Raw genomic sequence first — 13,851 nt, forward strand, 5'->3', positions numbered from 1 at the left:
CCCCCACTCTCAAAACGGACCCCCATCTCAGCACAAAACCCACTCTGAGCACGGACTTCACTGTGAACACAGACCCACTCTGACACAGAACCCATGATGAACACAGACCCTGCTTCGAACAAATTCCCCAATCTGAAGATATCTATGTTAGCATTGATGGAGCTTTATTGTATATCTGGACGATGTTGTTCCTCTCTCCTCACTTCTCCTTCACCCTCCTGGTTCCACCGACCTTTGGAACATTACGTATGTCATTTACATTCCCCCCTCCTCTTCATCCCCGAATTCTCTTCACATCCTCTTTACTTTTTTCTGTAAATCTTCTTTAATTCTGCATTTTGTTTCCTCATTTCACCTGCCTGTCCCAGTAACTGAAACATTTTGATCATTTTCCAATTTAATTCCTTACTGTGTATACCAAGCAACAAGGCCACCTCATCGACAGACCAATCAGCCCTGGGACTAAAGGTTTCAGATAAAATTGCTGTGTGGAGCTCAGACCCGTATATATTTCGTTCCAGTAATGAAAGATATCCAAATAGTCCCTGAACTGATAAAGTTGCTCTAAGGTGCCTTTCGAGTGCCTTCAAAAACCTGCTTAAAACCTGTTTAAAACCTGTTTCTTCAAATTTATTTTCTCCGCCTATCTCGTTGCCGCGCACTGCCTCTGCATCACAGTTTGCGAGATGTTGAATTCTTTGTAAAGTAATCTACGATATCTATTTACAAACAAAGCCTGACACTGAACACAGACCGAAACTGAACATTGTCCCCACTCTGAAAACTGTCCCCACTCTGGGAACACAGAGCCCACAGGAAGCGGGGTGGGAGGCGATGTTATCAATGTAGCTGTGAGAACCGGTGTTCTTAATAAGACCCTGAATTGGCAGCGTTGCTCTGAGGTGCCGATCATGTGCACGCAAAAGAAGCCGATTTCTTCAACAGGCTTTTCCTCCATTTTCTCTTTAAACCGCTCTCTCTCTCTCTCTCTCCCACATTCTGCGTGCAATCGAATTCTTTATAAAGTAATCTGAGGTAACTCTTTATAAAGAAAGCCAGTTTCTGAATACCGACAACCATTGCATTAGGGCCATACTCTGAACACAGATTCCCTCACTGAACACAGACTCCATTCTGAAGATGTCTTTTAGTGTACAGGAAACTCTATTGTACATCTGGACGATGCTGTTCCTCTCCCCTCATTTCTCCTTCATCCCCCGTGGCTTCACCCCGCTTTGTATCATTACTTATGTCCTTTAGATTTCCCCCTCCTCTTCTTCATCGAACCTTCCTCTCCTCCATTTTATTTCTTTCTCTGAGTATGCTGTAAATCTGCTTGTTATTTCCACCATTTTAGTTGCTTTTCTCTGTAAATATGACACTTTGGTCAGTTTTTAACTTAATTCCTTAATCTGGTTCCTAGTAACAAAGCCAGCTCATCGACAGAATATATCGAGATTGCTGAGTGGGAAGGAGGGATTCTGTTTAGTTCAAGGCGCAATTCTCACAAAATTGTATCCAGAACAAACTATAAGACACTGTGAACATTCACACCTGGGACCGAAATAGCTGAGATAAAACTATAGTGCGATGATGAGGCCTAAAAATATTTAGTGCCAGTAATGTAAAGATGTCCTTAATATGTCCTGAATTGTAACGTGGCTCGAACGTGTCTACAAGTGCCTTCAAAAGCTGTTTTAAAACCAATTTCTTCAGACCGCTTTGCCTCCATCTTTCTCTTTAAGACGCACTTTCTCTCACTTTATGCAAGCAGATGAATCCTTTATAAAATAGTTTGAGGTATCAATTTAAAAACAAAGCCTGACACTGAACACAGATCCGACACTGAACACAGACTCCTCTCAGAACAAAGAAACCACTCTGAACACAGACAACACTCTGAACACAGGACACCACTCTGAACACGGGCCATACTCTGAACACACACCCAACTCTGAACACAGACACCACTCTCAACACAGACAACGCTGAACACAGACAACACTCTGAACACAGGCCGCAATTTGAACACATACACCCCAATCTGAACACAGACACCACTCTGAACACAGGACACCACTCTGAACACAGGACACCACTCTGAACACAGAACACCACACTGAACACAGGACACCACTCTGAACACAGGACACACTCTGAACACAGACACCACTCTGTACACAGGACACCACTCTGAACACAGGACAACACTCTGAACACAGGACACCACTCTGAACACAGTACACCATTCTGAACACAGACACCACTCTGAACACAGGACACCACTCTGAACACAGGACACCACTCTGAACACAGGACACCACTCTGAACACAGGACACCACTCTGAACACAGGACACACTCTGAACACAGGACACCACTCTGAACACAGGACACCACTCTCAACACAGGACACCACTCTGAACACAGGACACCACTCTGAACACAGGACACCACTCTGAACACAGGACACCACTGTGAACACAGGACATTACTCTGAACACAGACACCACTCTGAACACAGGACACCACTCTGAACACAGGACACCACTCTGAACACAGACACCACTCTGAACACAGGACACCATTCTGAACACAGGACACCACTCTGAACACAGGACACCATTCTGAACGCAGACACCACTCTGAACACAGGACACCACTCTGAACACAGGACAACACTATGAACACTGACCCCACTCTGAACACAAGCACCCCACTCTGAACACAAGCACCACACTCTGAACACATACACCACTCTGAACACAGGACACCACTGTGAACACAGGACACCACTCTGAACACAGACATCACTCTGAACACAAGCACCCCACTCTGAACACTGTCACCACTCAGAACACAGACCCCACAATGAACACAGACCCCACAATGAGCACAGACCCCACTCTGAGCACGGATCCAACTCTGAGCACGGACCCCAAACTAAACACAGACCCCACGGCGAACACATTCCCCACTCTGAACACAGAGACACTCTGAAGCAGATCCCACTCTGAATACAGTCCCCACACTGAACACAAACCCCATTCTGAACACAGACCTCACACTGATCGCAGATTCCACTCTGAAGACAGACCTCACTCTGAACACAGACCCCACTCTGAACACAGACCCCACTCTGAACACAGACCCCACTCTGAAAACAGACAACACTCTGAAAACAGACCCCACTCTGAACACAGACACAATTCAGAACACAGACACAATTCTGAACACAGACCCACTCTGAACACAGACCCCACTCTGAAGATTTCTGTGTTCTTATAGAAAGAACGTTATTGTACATCTGGACGACGCTGTTCCTCTCTCCTCATTTCTCCTTCAGCCCCTTGGCTCCACCCAACTTTGGAACATTACATATGTCATTTTCATTCCTCCTTCCACTTCATCCCCCAATTCTCCTCTCCTCCACTTTAGTTCTTTCTGTAAATCTTCGTTAAATCTGCTTTTTATTTTCCCATTTTACCAGCCTGACACAGTAACCGAACAATTTTGTTCATTTTCCAAATGAACTGCTTACTTTGCATTCAAAGAACAAGGCCACCTCATCGACAGAATATATTTTCATACGGGACAGAGATTGCTCAGGGGGAAGGAGGAATTCTCTTTCGGTAAATGCTTAATTCTCAGAAAATTGTATCCAGAACAAACTATAAGACACCGCCCTGTGTCACATGGCGGAAAACTTTGAACATTCACCCCTGGGAACTAAATACCCGAGATAAAATTACTGTGCGGAGTTCAGGCCTTGAAATATTGAGTGCCACTAATGAAAAGATGCCCTTACTATATCCTGAATTGTAAAGAGGCTGTAAGGTGTACGCAAGTGCCTTCAAAAGCTGCTTTAAAACCAATGTGTTCAGAGAGCTTTGCCTCCATCTGTCTCTTCAAGCTGCACTCTCACACAAAATTCACGCAGTTGAATTCTTTATTAATTATTCTGAGTTATCGATTGATATACAAAGCCTGACACTGAACACAGATCCCACATGGAACACAGACCCCACTCTGAACACAGGCCCCACTCTGAACAAAGACAGCACTCTGAACACAGGCCCAACTCTGAACACAGAGCTCACTCTGAAAAAAGACACCACTCTGAACACAAACCTCACTCTGAACAAAAACCACACTCCGACCACAGGCCCCACTCTGAACAGAGAGCTCACTCTGGACACAGGCCCCACTTTGAATACAGACCTCACTTTGAACACCTACACCCCACTCTGAACACATACACCCCATTCTGAACACAGACACCAGTCTGAACACATATACACCACTCTGAACACATGCACACCAATCTGAACAAAGACACCATTCTGAACACAGGCCCGACTCTGAAAACAGGCCCCACACTGATCACAGGCCCCACTCTGAACACAGACCCCACTCTGAACGCAGGACACACTTTAAACACAGACAACACTCTGAACACATACACCACACTCTGAACACAGACTACACACTGAACTCAGACCCCACTTTGAACAAAGACAGCACTCTGAACACAGGCCCAACTCTGAACACAAAACCCACTCTGAACACAGACCCCACTCCACATGCAGGCATCACACTGAACGCAAACACCACTCTGAACACAGACCCCACTCTGAACACAGACCCCACTCTAAACAAAGACAGCACTCTGAACACAGGCCCAACTCTGAACACAGACCCCACTCTGAACACAGACCCCACTCCACATGCAGGCATCACACTGAACGCAAACACCACTCTGAACACAGACCCCACTCTGAACACAGACCCCACTCTGAACACAGACCCCACTCTGAACACAGACCCCACTCTGAACACAGACACCACTCTGAACACAGACACCACTCTGAACACGGACCCCACTCTGAACACAGACATCACTCTGAACAAAAAACCCAATTTGAATACAGACCTCACTCTGAACACATACGTCCCACTCTGAACACATACACACCATTCTGAACACAGGCTCCCTTCTGAACAAAGACACCACTCTGAACAAAGACAGCACTCTGAACACAGACACCACTCTGAACACATATACCCCACTATGAACACATATTCCCCACTCTGAACACATGCACCCCAATCTGAACAAAGACACCACTCTGAAAGCAGGCCCCACTCTGAACACAGACCCGACACTGGACACAGACCCCATTCTGAAGATTGCTGTGTTAGTGTTGACAGAGCTTTATTGCACATCTGGACGATGCTGTTGCTCTCTTTATTGTACACCTGGACGATGCTGTTCCTCTCTCCTCACTTCTCCTTCACCCCCGTGGCTCCACCCACCTTTGGAACATTCCATATGTCATTTACATTCTCCTCTCCTTTTCATCCCCGAATTCTCCTCTCCTCCACTTTAGTTCTTTCTGTAAATCTTCTTTAAATCTGCTTTTTATTTTCCCCATTTTACCAGCCTGACCCAGTAACTGAAATATTTTGGTCATGATACAAATTAATTGCTTGCTTTGCATACAATGGAACAAAGCCACTTCATCAACAGAATACGTTTTCATAAGGGACACAGATTGCTCAGGGGCAACTGAGGTATCTGTTTTTTAGAAGGTGGAATTCAAACAATATTCTGTCCAAAACAAACTGTGAGACAGGACTTTGTGTCACACGAGGAGAAACGCTCCTAACATTCAACCCTGGGATCGACAGATCTCAGGTAGAATTGTTATGTTTTGCTCAGACCCGAACATATTTCGTGCCAGTAATGAAATAAATCCTCAATAGTCCCTGAACTGATAAAGTTGCATTAAGGTGCCATTCAAGTGCCATCAAAAACCGACTTAAATCCTTTTTCTTCAAACTTATTTTCTCCCCCTATCTCCTTACCCCGCACTGTTTGTCCCTCACATTCTGCACGCTGCTGAATTCTTTGTAAAGCAATCTACGATATCTATTTGCAAACAAAGCCTGGCACTGAATACAGATTGCACATCTGGACGATGCTGTTCCTCTCCCCTCACTTCTCCTTCACCCCGCCCCATCGCCTTGGCACGACCCATCTTTGTATCATTAGTTATGTCATTTACATTTCCCCTTCCTCTTCCTCATCGAATCTTCCTCTCCTCCACTTTACTTCTTTCTCTAAGTCTGCTGTAAATCTGCTTTTATTTTCCCCATTTTAGAAGCTTTCCTCTGTAAACATAACTCTTAGGTCAGTTTTCAACTTAATTCCATACTTCGGATTCCTAGCAAGAAAGCCACCTCATGGACATAATATATATTCATACGGGACAGAGATTGCTCAGGGGGAAGGAGGAATTCTGTTCAGTTAAAGGCTTAATTCTCATAAAATTGTTTTGACAACAAATTATGAGACACCGCCCTGTGTCACAGGAGGGGAACACTATTAACATTCACCCCAGCGAACTAAATAAAGAGATAAAATTACAGTGCGGAGTTCAGGCCTCAACTTATTTAGTGCCAGGAATGTAAATATGCCCTTCATATGTCCTTAATTGTAAAGAGGGTCTAAGGTGTCTGCAAGTGCCTTCAAAAGCTGTTTTAAAACCCATTTCTTCAAAGAGCTTTGCCTCCATCTATCTCTTCAAGCCGCACTTTTTCTCACATTCTGCAAGCAGTCGAATCCTTTTTAAATTAGTCTGAGGTATCTATTTATAAACAAAGCCTGACACTGAACATAGATCCGACACGGAACACAGACTCCTCTCAGAACAAAGACACCAATCTGAACACAGGGCCCACTCTGAATACATACTGCCCACTCTGTACACAGGCCCAACTCTGAACATAGAGTCTAATCAACACATCGTCATCACACTGAAGTCAAATCCAAGTCTGAACACAGAAACCCATTCTGAACACAGACCCCACGCTGAAGATTCCTGTGTTCGTGTAGACAGAGCTTTATTTTACATCTGGACGATACTTTCATCTCTCCCCACTTCTCCTTCAACTCCCGTGGCTCCACCCACGTTTGGAACATTACATATGTCATTTACATTCCCCAGACCTCTTCATTCCGAATTCTCCTCTCCTTCACTTTAATTCTTTCTGCAAAACTTCTTTAAATCTGCTTTTTATTTTCCCCATTTTACCTGCCTGACTCAGTAACTGTAACATTTTGGTCATTTTCGAAATGAATTCGTTACTTTGCATACCAAGGAACAAAGCCACGTCATCGACAGAATATATTTTCATGCGGGACAGGGATTGCTCAGGGGGAACGGAGCTATCTGTCTTGTTGAATTTCGAATTCAATCAATATTCTGTCCGAAACTGTGAGGCAGGACCTTCAGCTTAATTCCTGAATTTGAATTCCTCGCAACAAAGTCATCTCATCGACAGAATCCATTTCCATCAGGGACAAAGCTTGCTCAGGGGGAGGGAGGAATTCTGTTTAGTTAAAGGCGTAATTCTCACAAAATTGTATCGAGAACAAACTATGAGACACCGCCCTGTGTCACAGGAGGGGAACACTATGAACATTCAGCCCTGGGAACTAAATACCCGAGAAAAAATTACTGTGCGGAGTTCAGGCCTTGAGCTATTTCGTCCCATTAATGTAAAGATGTCTTAAATATATCCTGAATTGTAAAGAGGCTGTAAGATGTCTGCAAGTGCCTTCAAAAGCTGCATTATACAAATTTGTTTTGAGAGCTTTGCCTCCATCTATCTCTTCAAACTGCACTCTCTCACACAGTATGCACGGAGTTGAATCCTTTATAAATTATTCTGAGTTATTGATTGATAAACAAAACCTGACAGTGAACACAGATCCCACACGGAACAGAGACTCCTCTCAGAACACAGACTCCACTCTGAACACAGACCAAAGTCGGTACACAGACCCCATTATGAGCAAGTCACCACTCTGAACACAGACCTCACTCTGAACACAGACCTCACTCTGAACACAGACCCAACTCTGAACACAGACCCAACTCTGAACACAGGCCCAACTCTGAACACAGACCCAACTCTGAACACAGACCCCACTCTGAACACAGACCTCACTCTGGACACAGACCCCACTCTGAACACAGGCACCACTCTGAACACAGGCACCATTCTGGACACAGACACCCCACTCTGAACACAGAGATCACTGTGTAAAAAAGACCCCACTCTGAACAAAAGAGCCACTCAGAACACAGGCCCAACTTTCAACACAGACACCACTCTGAACACAGGCATCACTATGGACACAGACACCACTCTGAACACAGACACAACTCTGAAGAAAGACAGCACTCTGAACACAAGCCCCACTTTGAATACAGACCCCACTCTGAACACAGGCACCACTCTGGACACAGACACAACTCCGAAGACAGGCCACACTGTTAACATCGACCCCACTCTGAACACATACACCCCACTGTGAACACAGACCACACTGTGAACACAGACACCACTCTGAACATAGACACCACTCTGAAGAAAGATAGCACTCTGAACACAGGCCCCACTCTGAAAACAGTCCCCTCTCTGAACACAGTCCCACTCTGAACACAGACACCACTCTGAACCCATAAACCCCACTCTGAACACTGTTGCCACTCAGAACACAGACCCCACAATGAGCACGGACCCCACTCTGGACACGAACACCACTCTGAGCACGAACACCACTCTGAGCACGGGCCCCACTCTGAGCACGGAGCGCTCTCTGAACACAGATCCAACTGTGAACACAGTCTCTCCTCTCAACACAGAACCCACTCTGAGCGTGGACCCCAATCAAAACACAGAACCCACGGCGAATACAGTCCTCACTCTGAACACAGAGCCACTCTGAATCAGAACCCACTCTGAATACGGTCCACACACTGAACACAAACCCATTCGGAACACAGACCCCACACTGAACGCAGATCCCACTCTGAACACAGACCACACTGAGAACACAGACCCCACTCTGAACACAGACCCCACTCTAAACACAGAATCCACTCTGAACACAGACCCCACTCTGAAGATTTCTGTGTTCGTATCGAAAGAGCTTTATTTTACATCTGGACGACGCTGTTCCTCTCTCCTCATTTCTCCTTCATCCCCTTGGCTCCACCCATCTTTGGAACATTCCATATGTCAGTTCCATTCCCCTTTCCTCCCCATCCCTTAATTCTCCTCTCCTCCACTTTAGTTCTTTCTTTGAATTGTCTTTAAATCTGCTTTTAGTTTTCCACATTTTACCAGCCTGACTCAGCAACCGAAAAAATTTGTACATTTTGCAAATGAATTGCTTACTTTGCATACAAAGCAACAAAACAACCTCATCGACAGAATATCTTTTCATAAGGGACAGAGATTGCTCGGGGGGATGGAGGAATTCTGTTCATTTAAATACTTAATTCTCACAAAACTGTATCCAGAACAAACTCTAATACACCGCCCTGTTTCACATGGGGGGAACACTGTGAACATTCACCCCTGGGAACTAAATACTGGAGACAAAATTACTGTGCGGAGTTCAGGCCTTGAAATATTTAGTGGCAGTAATGAAAAGATGCCCTTAATGTATCCTGAAATGTAAAGAGGCTGTAAGGTGTCTGCAAGTGCCTTCAAAAGCTGCTTTAAAACCAATTTCTTCAGAGAGCTTTGCCTCCATCTATCTCTTTAAGCTGCACTCTCTCACACAGCATGCACGCAGTTGAATCCTTCATAAATTATTCTGCGTTATCGATTGATAAACAAAGCCTGGCACGGAACACAGATCCCCCACGGGACAGAGACTCCTCTCAGAACCCAGACTCCACTCTGAACACCGACCAAAGTCCGAACACAGACACCACTCTGAACACAGGTCCCAATCTGAACACAGACTCCACTCTGAACGCAGACCGCACTCTGAACACAGACCCCATTCTGAACAAAGACCCCACTCTGAACACAAACCCCACTCTGAACACAGACCAAACTCTGAACACAGACCACACTCTGAACACAGACACCACTCTAAACAAAGACCCCGTTCTGAATATTTCTGTGTTCGTGTTGACGGAGCTTTATTGTACATCTATTCCAAAAAAAAACTAGCATGTTCAATCTTTGCTCATAGCTAAAATTCTCCCGCTCTGGCAACATACTCGCAAATCTCTTCTGTCCCCTCTCTAGTGCAATCACATCTTGACTGTAATGTGGTAACCAGAACTGTAGCAAGTACTCAAGCTGTGGCCTAATCAATGTTTAATGCGGTTCTTGCATAACCTCCCTGTTCTTGTATTCTGTGCCTCGCTAATAAAGGAAAGTATCCCGTATGCATTTTGAACCATCTGATCTACCTGCCCTGCTACCTTCAGGGATCTGTGGACATGCATTCCAAGGTCCGTTGGTTCCTCGACTCCTCTCAGTATCCCCCATTTATTGTGTAATCCCTTGCCTTGTTTGCCTTTCCCAAATGCATTTCCTCACACTTCTCTGCATTGAATTCCATTTGCCACCTTTCTGCCCACCTGACCAGTCAATTGATATCGCCTTGAAGTCGACAGCGTTCCTCCTCACGATCAACCACACGGCCAATGTTTGTATCATCTGCAAACTTCATGGTCAAGCTCCGCACATTCAAGGCCAAATCAATAATATATACCACAAAAAGCAAGAGACCTGCTACTGAGCCTTGCGGGACCCGAATGGAAACAGCCTTCCAGTCTAAAAAACAACCGTCAACCACGGCATGAACAACTCGGGTTCGATACAAAGTAAAGCTCCTCCTACACCGTCCCTTCAACACTCCCAGGGCAGATACAACAGAGGTTAGATACAGAGTAAAGCTCTATCAACACTACCATGCACCGTGTGTGGGTGTCAGTCGCACACCGGGTGAGATCTACTAAAAGAGGCCGGGATGTTGCCTGGGCCTTCCCCAGAGTTCACTGCCTCCCCCCATTCTCCGTGAATCAACGTCCCTGTGAAGCTGTGATCCTGATTCTTTCTCTCTCTCTCTCTATCATTCTACTCTCTCTCTCTCTGACCAGTCTCTATCACTCGCTCTGTCCCCGTCTCTCCCTCTCTCCACTTTTTCGCTCTCTCTGCCAATTTCTCTCTCTCTTGTCCCTCTGTCGGTCTCTCTCACTCTCCCCCTTGTCTTTTTCTATCTCCCCCTCTTTCTTTTTTTTATCATTGTGTGCTCTCCTACTCTTCCTCTTGTCTCTGTCTCATCCCCTCTTTTCTCTCTCTGAATCTCTCTCTCTACTCTCTCTCTTTCTCACCTTACTCTTCCTCTCTCTCTCCCCCACTCTTTCTCCCTCTACTTTCTCTGTCTCCTTTTGCTCTCTCTCTCTCTCTTTCTCACCCTACTCTCTCGCTCTCTCTCTAAGTTGCTCGACCTCTACGCTCTCTCTCCATTTTTCTTGCCCTCTAATCTCTCTAAGTACCTCTCCTCTTCGTGATAGTAAACTAATTGGCAATAGATCTAGAGTGGAAATGAGAACCCCCCTTTCACTGAGCTTTATTATAATTTAGAATGCAAGATCTGAAAGAGCGGTGGAAGCACATTCCATCGGAACTTTCAAATGGCAATTAGACATATTCTTGAACTGGACTAATTTGCAAGCTGGTGTGTGGGACTAAGTTGGGCAGTTCATTCAAAGAGCCAGCACAGGTATGACGGGCCGAATCTGTGGTAACATTCCTGGATTTCGGAGACTGTACAGCTCAGAAACAAACCATTCGGCCCAACAGTTCCATGCCAGTGTTCATGCTTCAAACGAGCCCCCTCCCATGCTTCTTCATCTAAACCCATCAACATGTCCTTCTATTCCTTTCTCATCACATTGAAACATATCAAATATAATATAAGATTCTGAGGGGGGCTTCACAGGATAGATGCTGAGTGGTTATTTCCCTTCGCTGTTGAGTGTAGAAAAAGGGGGAATAGCCTTCAGTTAAGGGGCCGGCCATTTAAGACTGAGATGAGGAGGAATTTATTTACTCAGAGGGATGTGAATCTTTGGCATTCTCTATCCACAGGGCTGTGGATGCTCAATCGTTGAGTATATTCAAGGCTGCGATTGATAGATTTTTGGGCTCCAGGGAAATCAAGGAATTTGAGGAACGGGCGGGAGAGTGGAGTTGAGATAGAAGATCAAGCATAATCTGATTGAATGGTGGAGCAGGCTCGAGGGGCCGGATGGCCTACTCCTGCTCCCATTTTTACGTTCTTCTGTTCTTTCTCTCTCATGTGCTTATCTCGCTTCGCCTTAAATGCATCTTTGCTGTTCGTCTCAACTGCTTTTTGTGGTAGCGAGTTTCACATTCTCACCAGTCTCTGGTAAAGAAGTTTTTACTGAATTCATTATTCGATTCAATTCCATTTATTAGTGACTATCTTATAATAATGACCCCTGGTTCTGGTCTCCCCTGCAAGTGGAAATATCTTCTCTCCGTCTATCCCGTCAAACACATCAATAATGTTAAATACTTCGATCAGGTCACTCCTCAGTCTTCTCTTTTCCAGAGAAAAGAGCCCCAGCCTGTTCTCTCTTTCCAGACATATGTAACCTCTCAGTTCAATGATATTGTTACTGAAAACTGTCCTAGATGCATTCTAGAAATGTATTGCCTTTCTGTCCCAATCTGTGTTAAAATTAAAATCTCCCTTCTATATTGCTTTGCCTCTGTTACAGATTTCTCTGATCTCCGTATTTCTGTGTCGGGACAATACTTCCTGTTTGAAGTACTTGTTTCATTAATTGAATGCTTTTCATGCCCCAGTTCTCCTCAGTTGGTTGTGATCTCCAGTGTGATCGAGTCGTCTACGGGTTCAAGCTCTGAACAGAAACTTGATTCTCTGATCCGGGACTGACAGCACATCCCCTTCAATCTCACACGGAATGATCTGGGACTGACAGCAAAAGCCTTTCAATCAGACAAAGAATGATCCGGGACTGACAGCACACCCCTTTTGAACAGACACAGAATGATCCGGGACTGACAGCACATCCCTTTTAAACTGACACAGAATGATCCGGGACTGACAGCACACACCTTTCAAACAGACAAGTATTGACCCAGGACAGAGAGCGCTTCCCTTTTAAAATGACACGGAATGATCGGGGACTGACAGGACCAACATGAAAATGCTTTTTCAGTGTTCCAACCAACTGAGCTAACCGGCCACTTCCGAGAACAGGTGCTGACACTTTCAGTTTACTTTCCAACGTTGGCGTTCAGGGAAACAAATTCTTTGCATCTGCCTATCAAAGGAACTGCTGGAGGGTAGAACTCTCTATAAATGTAAGATAGGCCTGAAACATCTGTAATCTCTGCAACAATGAACAATAAAGGGCTGAAACAGTTGTAATCTCCGCAACAACGTGCAGCACAGACCTGAAACATCATTAAATTCTGCAACATTGTGTAACACAGACCTGAAACATCTCTAAACTCTGTAACATTGTATAACATAGACCTGAAACATCTCTGAACTCTGTAACATTCTATAACACAGGCCTGAAACAATTGTAACTCTGTAACATTGTATAACATAGATCTGAAACATCTCTAAACTCTGTAACATTGTATAACATCGGCCTGAAACATCTCTAAACTCTGTAACATGGTGTAACATAGGCCTGAAACATCTCTAAACTCTGTAACATTGTATAACATAGACCTGAAACATCTCTAAACTCTGTAACATTGCATAACATGGGCCCGAAACATCTCTAAGCTCTGTAACATTGCATAGCATACGCCTGAAACATCTCTAATCTTGCCGCAACACTAAATCTGACCCATCTCTCCTGCTCGCTGCTCGACTCTTTAATTTCTCACCACGTCAAGTCTCTCTTCCACCCGCCCCTCTCGGGCAGTCAGCACCAGGGCTGTAAATACCGAGAGCAGCACT

The 13,851-nt window shown here is 45.0% G+C and overlaps 1 long non-coding RNA gene across 1 annotated transcript in view; it reads left to right on the forward strand.

Moving 5' to 3' along the window:
- The window catches only part of LOC137315156 (uncharacterized), a 52,537-nt gene extending 39,220 nt beyond the window's left edge, over positions 1-13,317 (forward strand). Inside the window, exon 5 of the long non-coding RNA XR_010961329.1 lies at positions 12,717-13,317. This is a non-coding gene — a long non-coding RNA (uncharacterized lncRNA). The remainder of the gene's footprint in view (positions 1-12,716) is intronic.
- The last annotated feature ends 534 nt before the right edge of the window (positions 13,318-13,851 follow it).

The sequence above is a fragment of the Heptranchias perlo genome, unplaced genomic scaffold (genome assembly GCF_035084215.1).
Source record: "Heptranchias perlo isolate sHepPer1 unplaced genomic scaffold, sHepPer1.hap1 HAP1_SCAFFOLD_54, whole genome shotgun sequence".
In the NCBI taxonomy this organism is placed as follows: Eukaryota; Metazoa; Chordata; class Chondrichthyes; order Hexanchiformes; family Hexanchidae; genus Heptranchias; species Heptranchias perlo.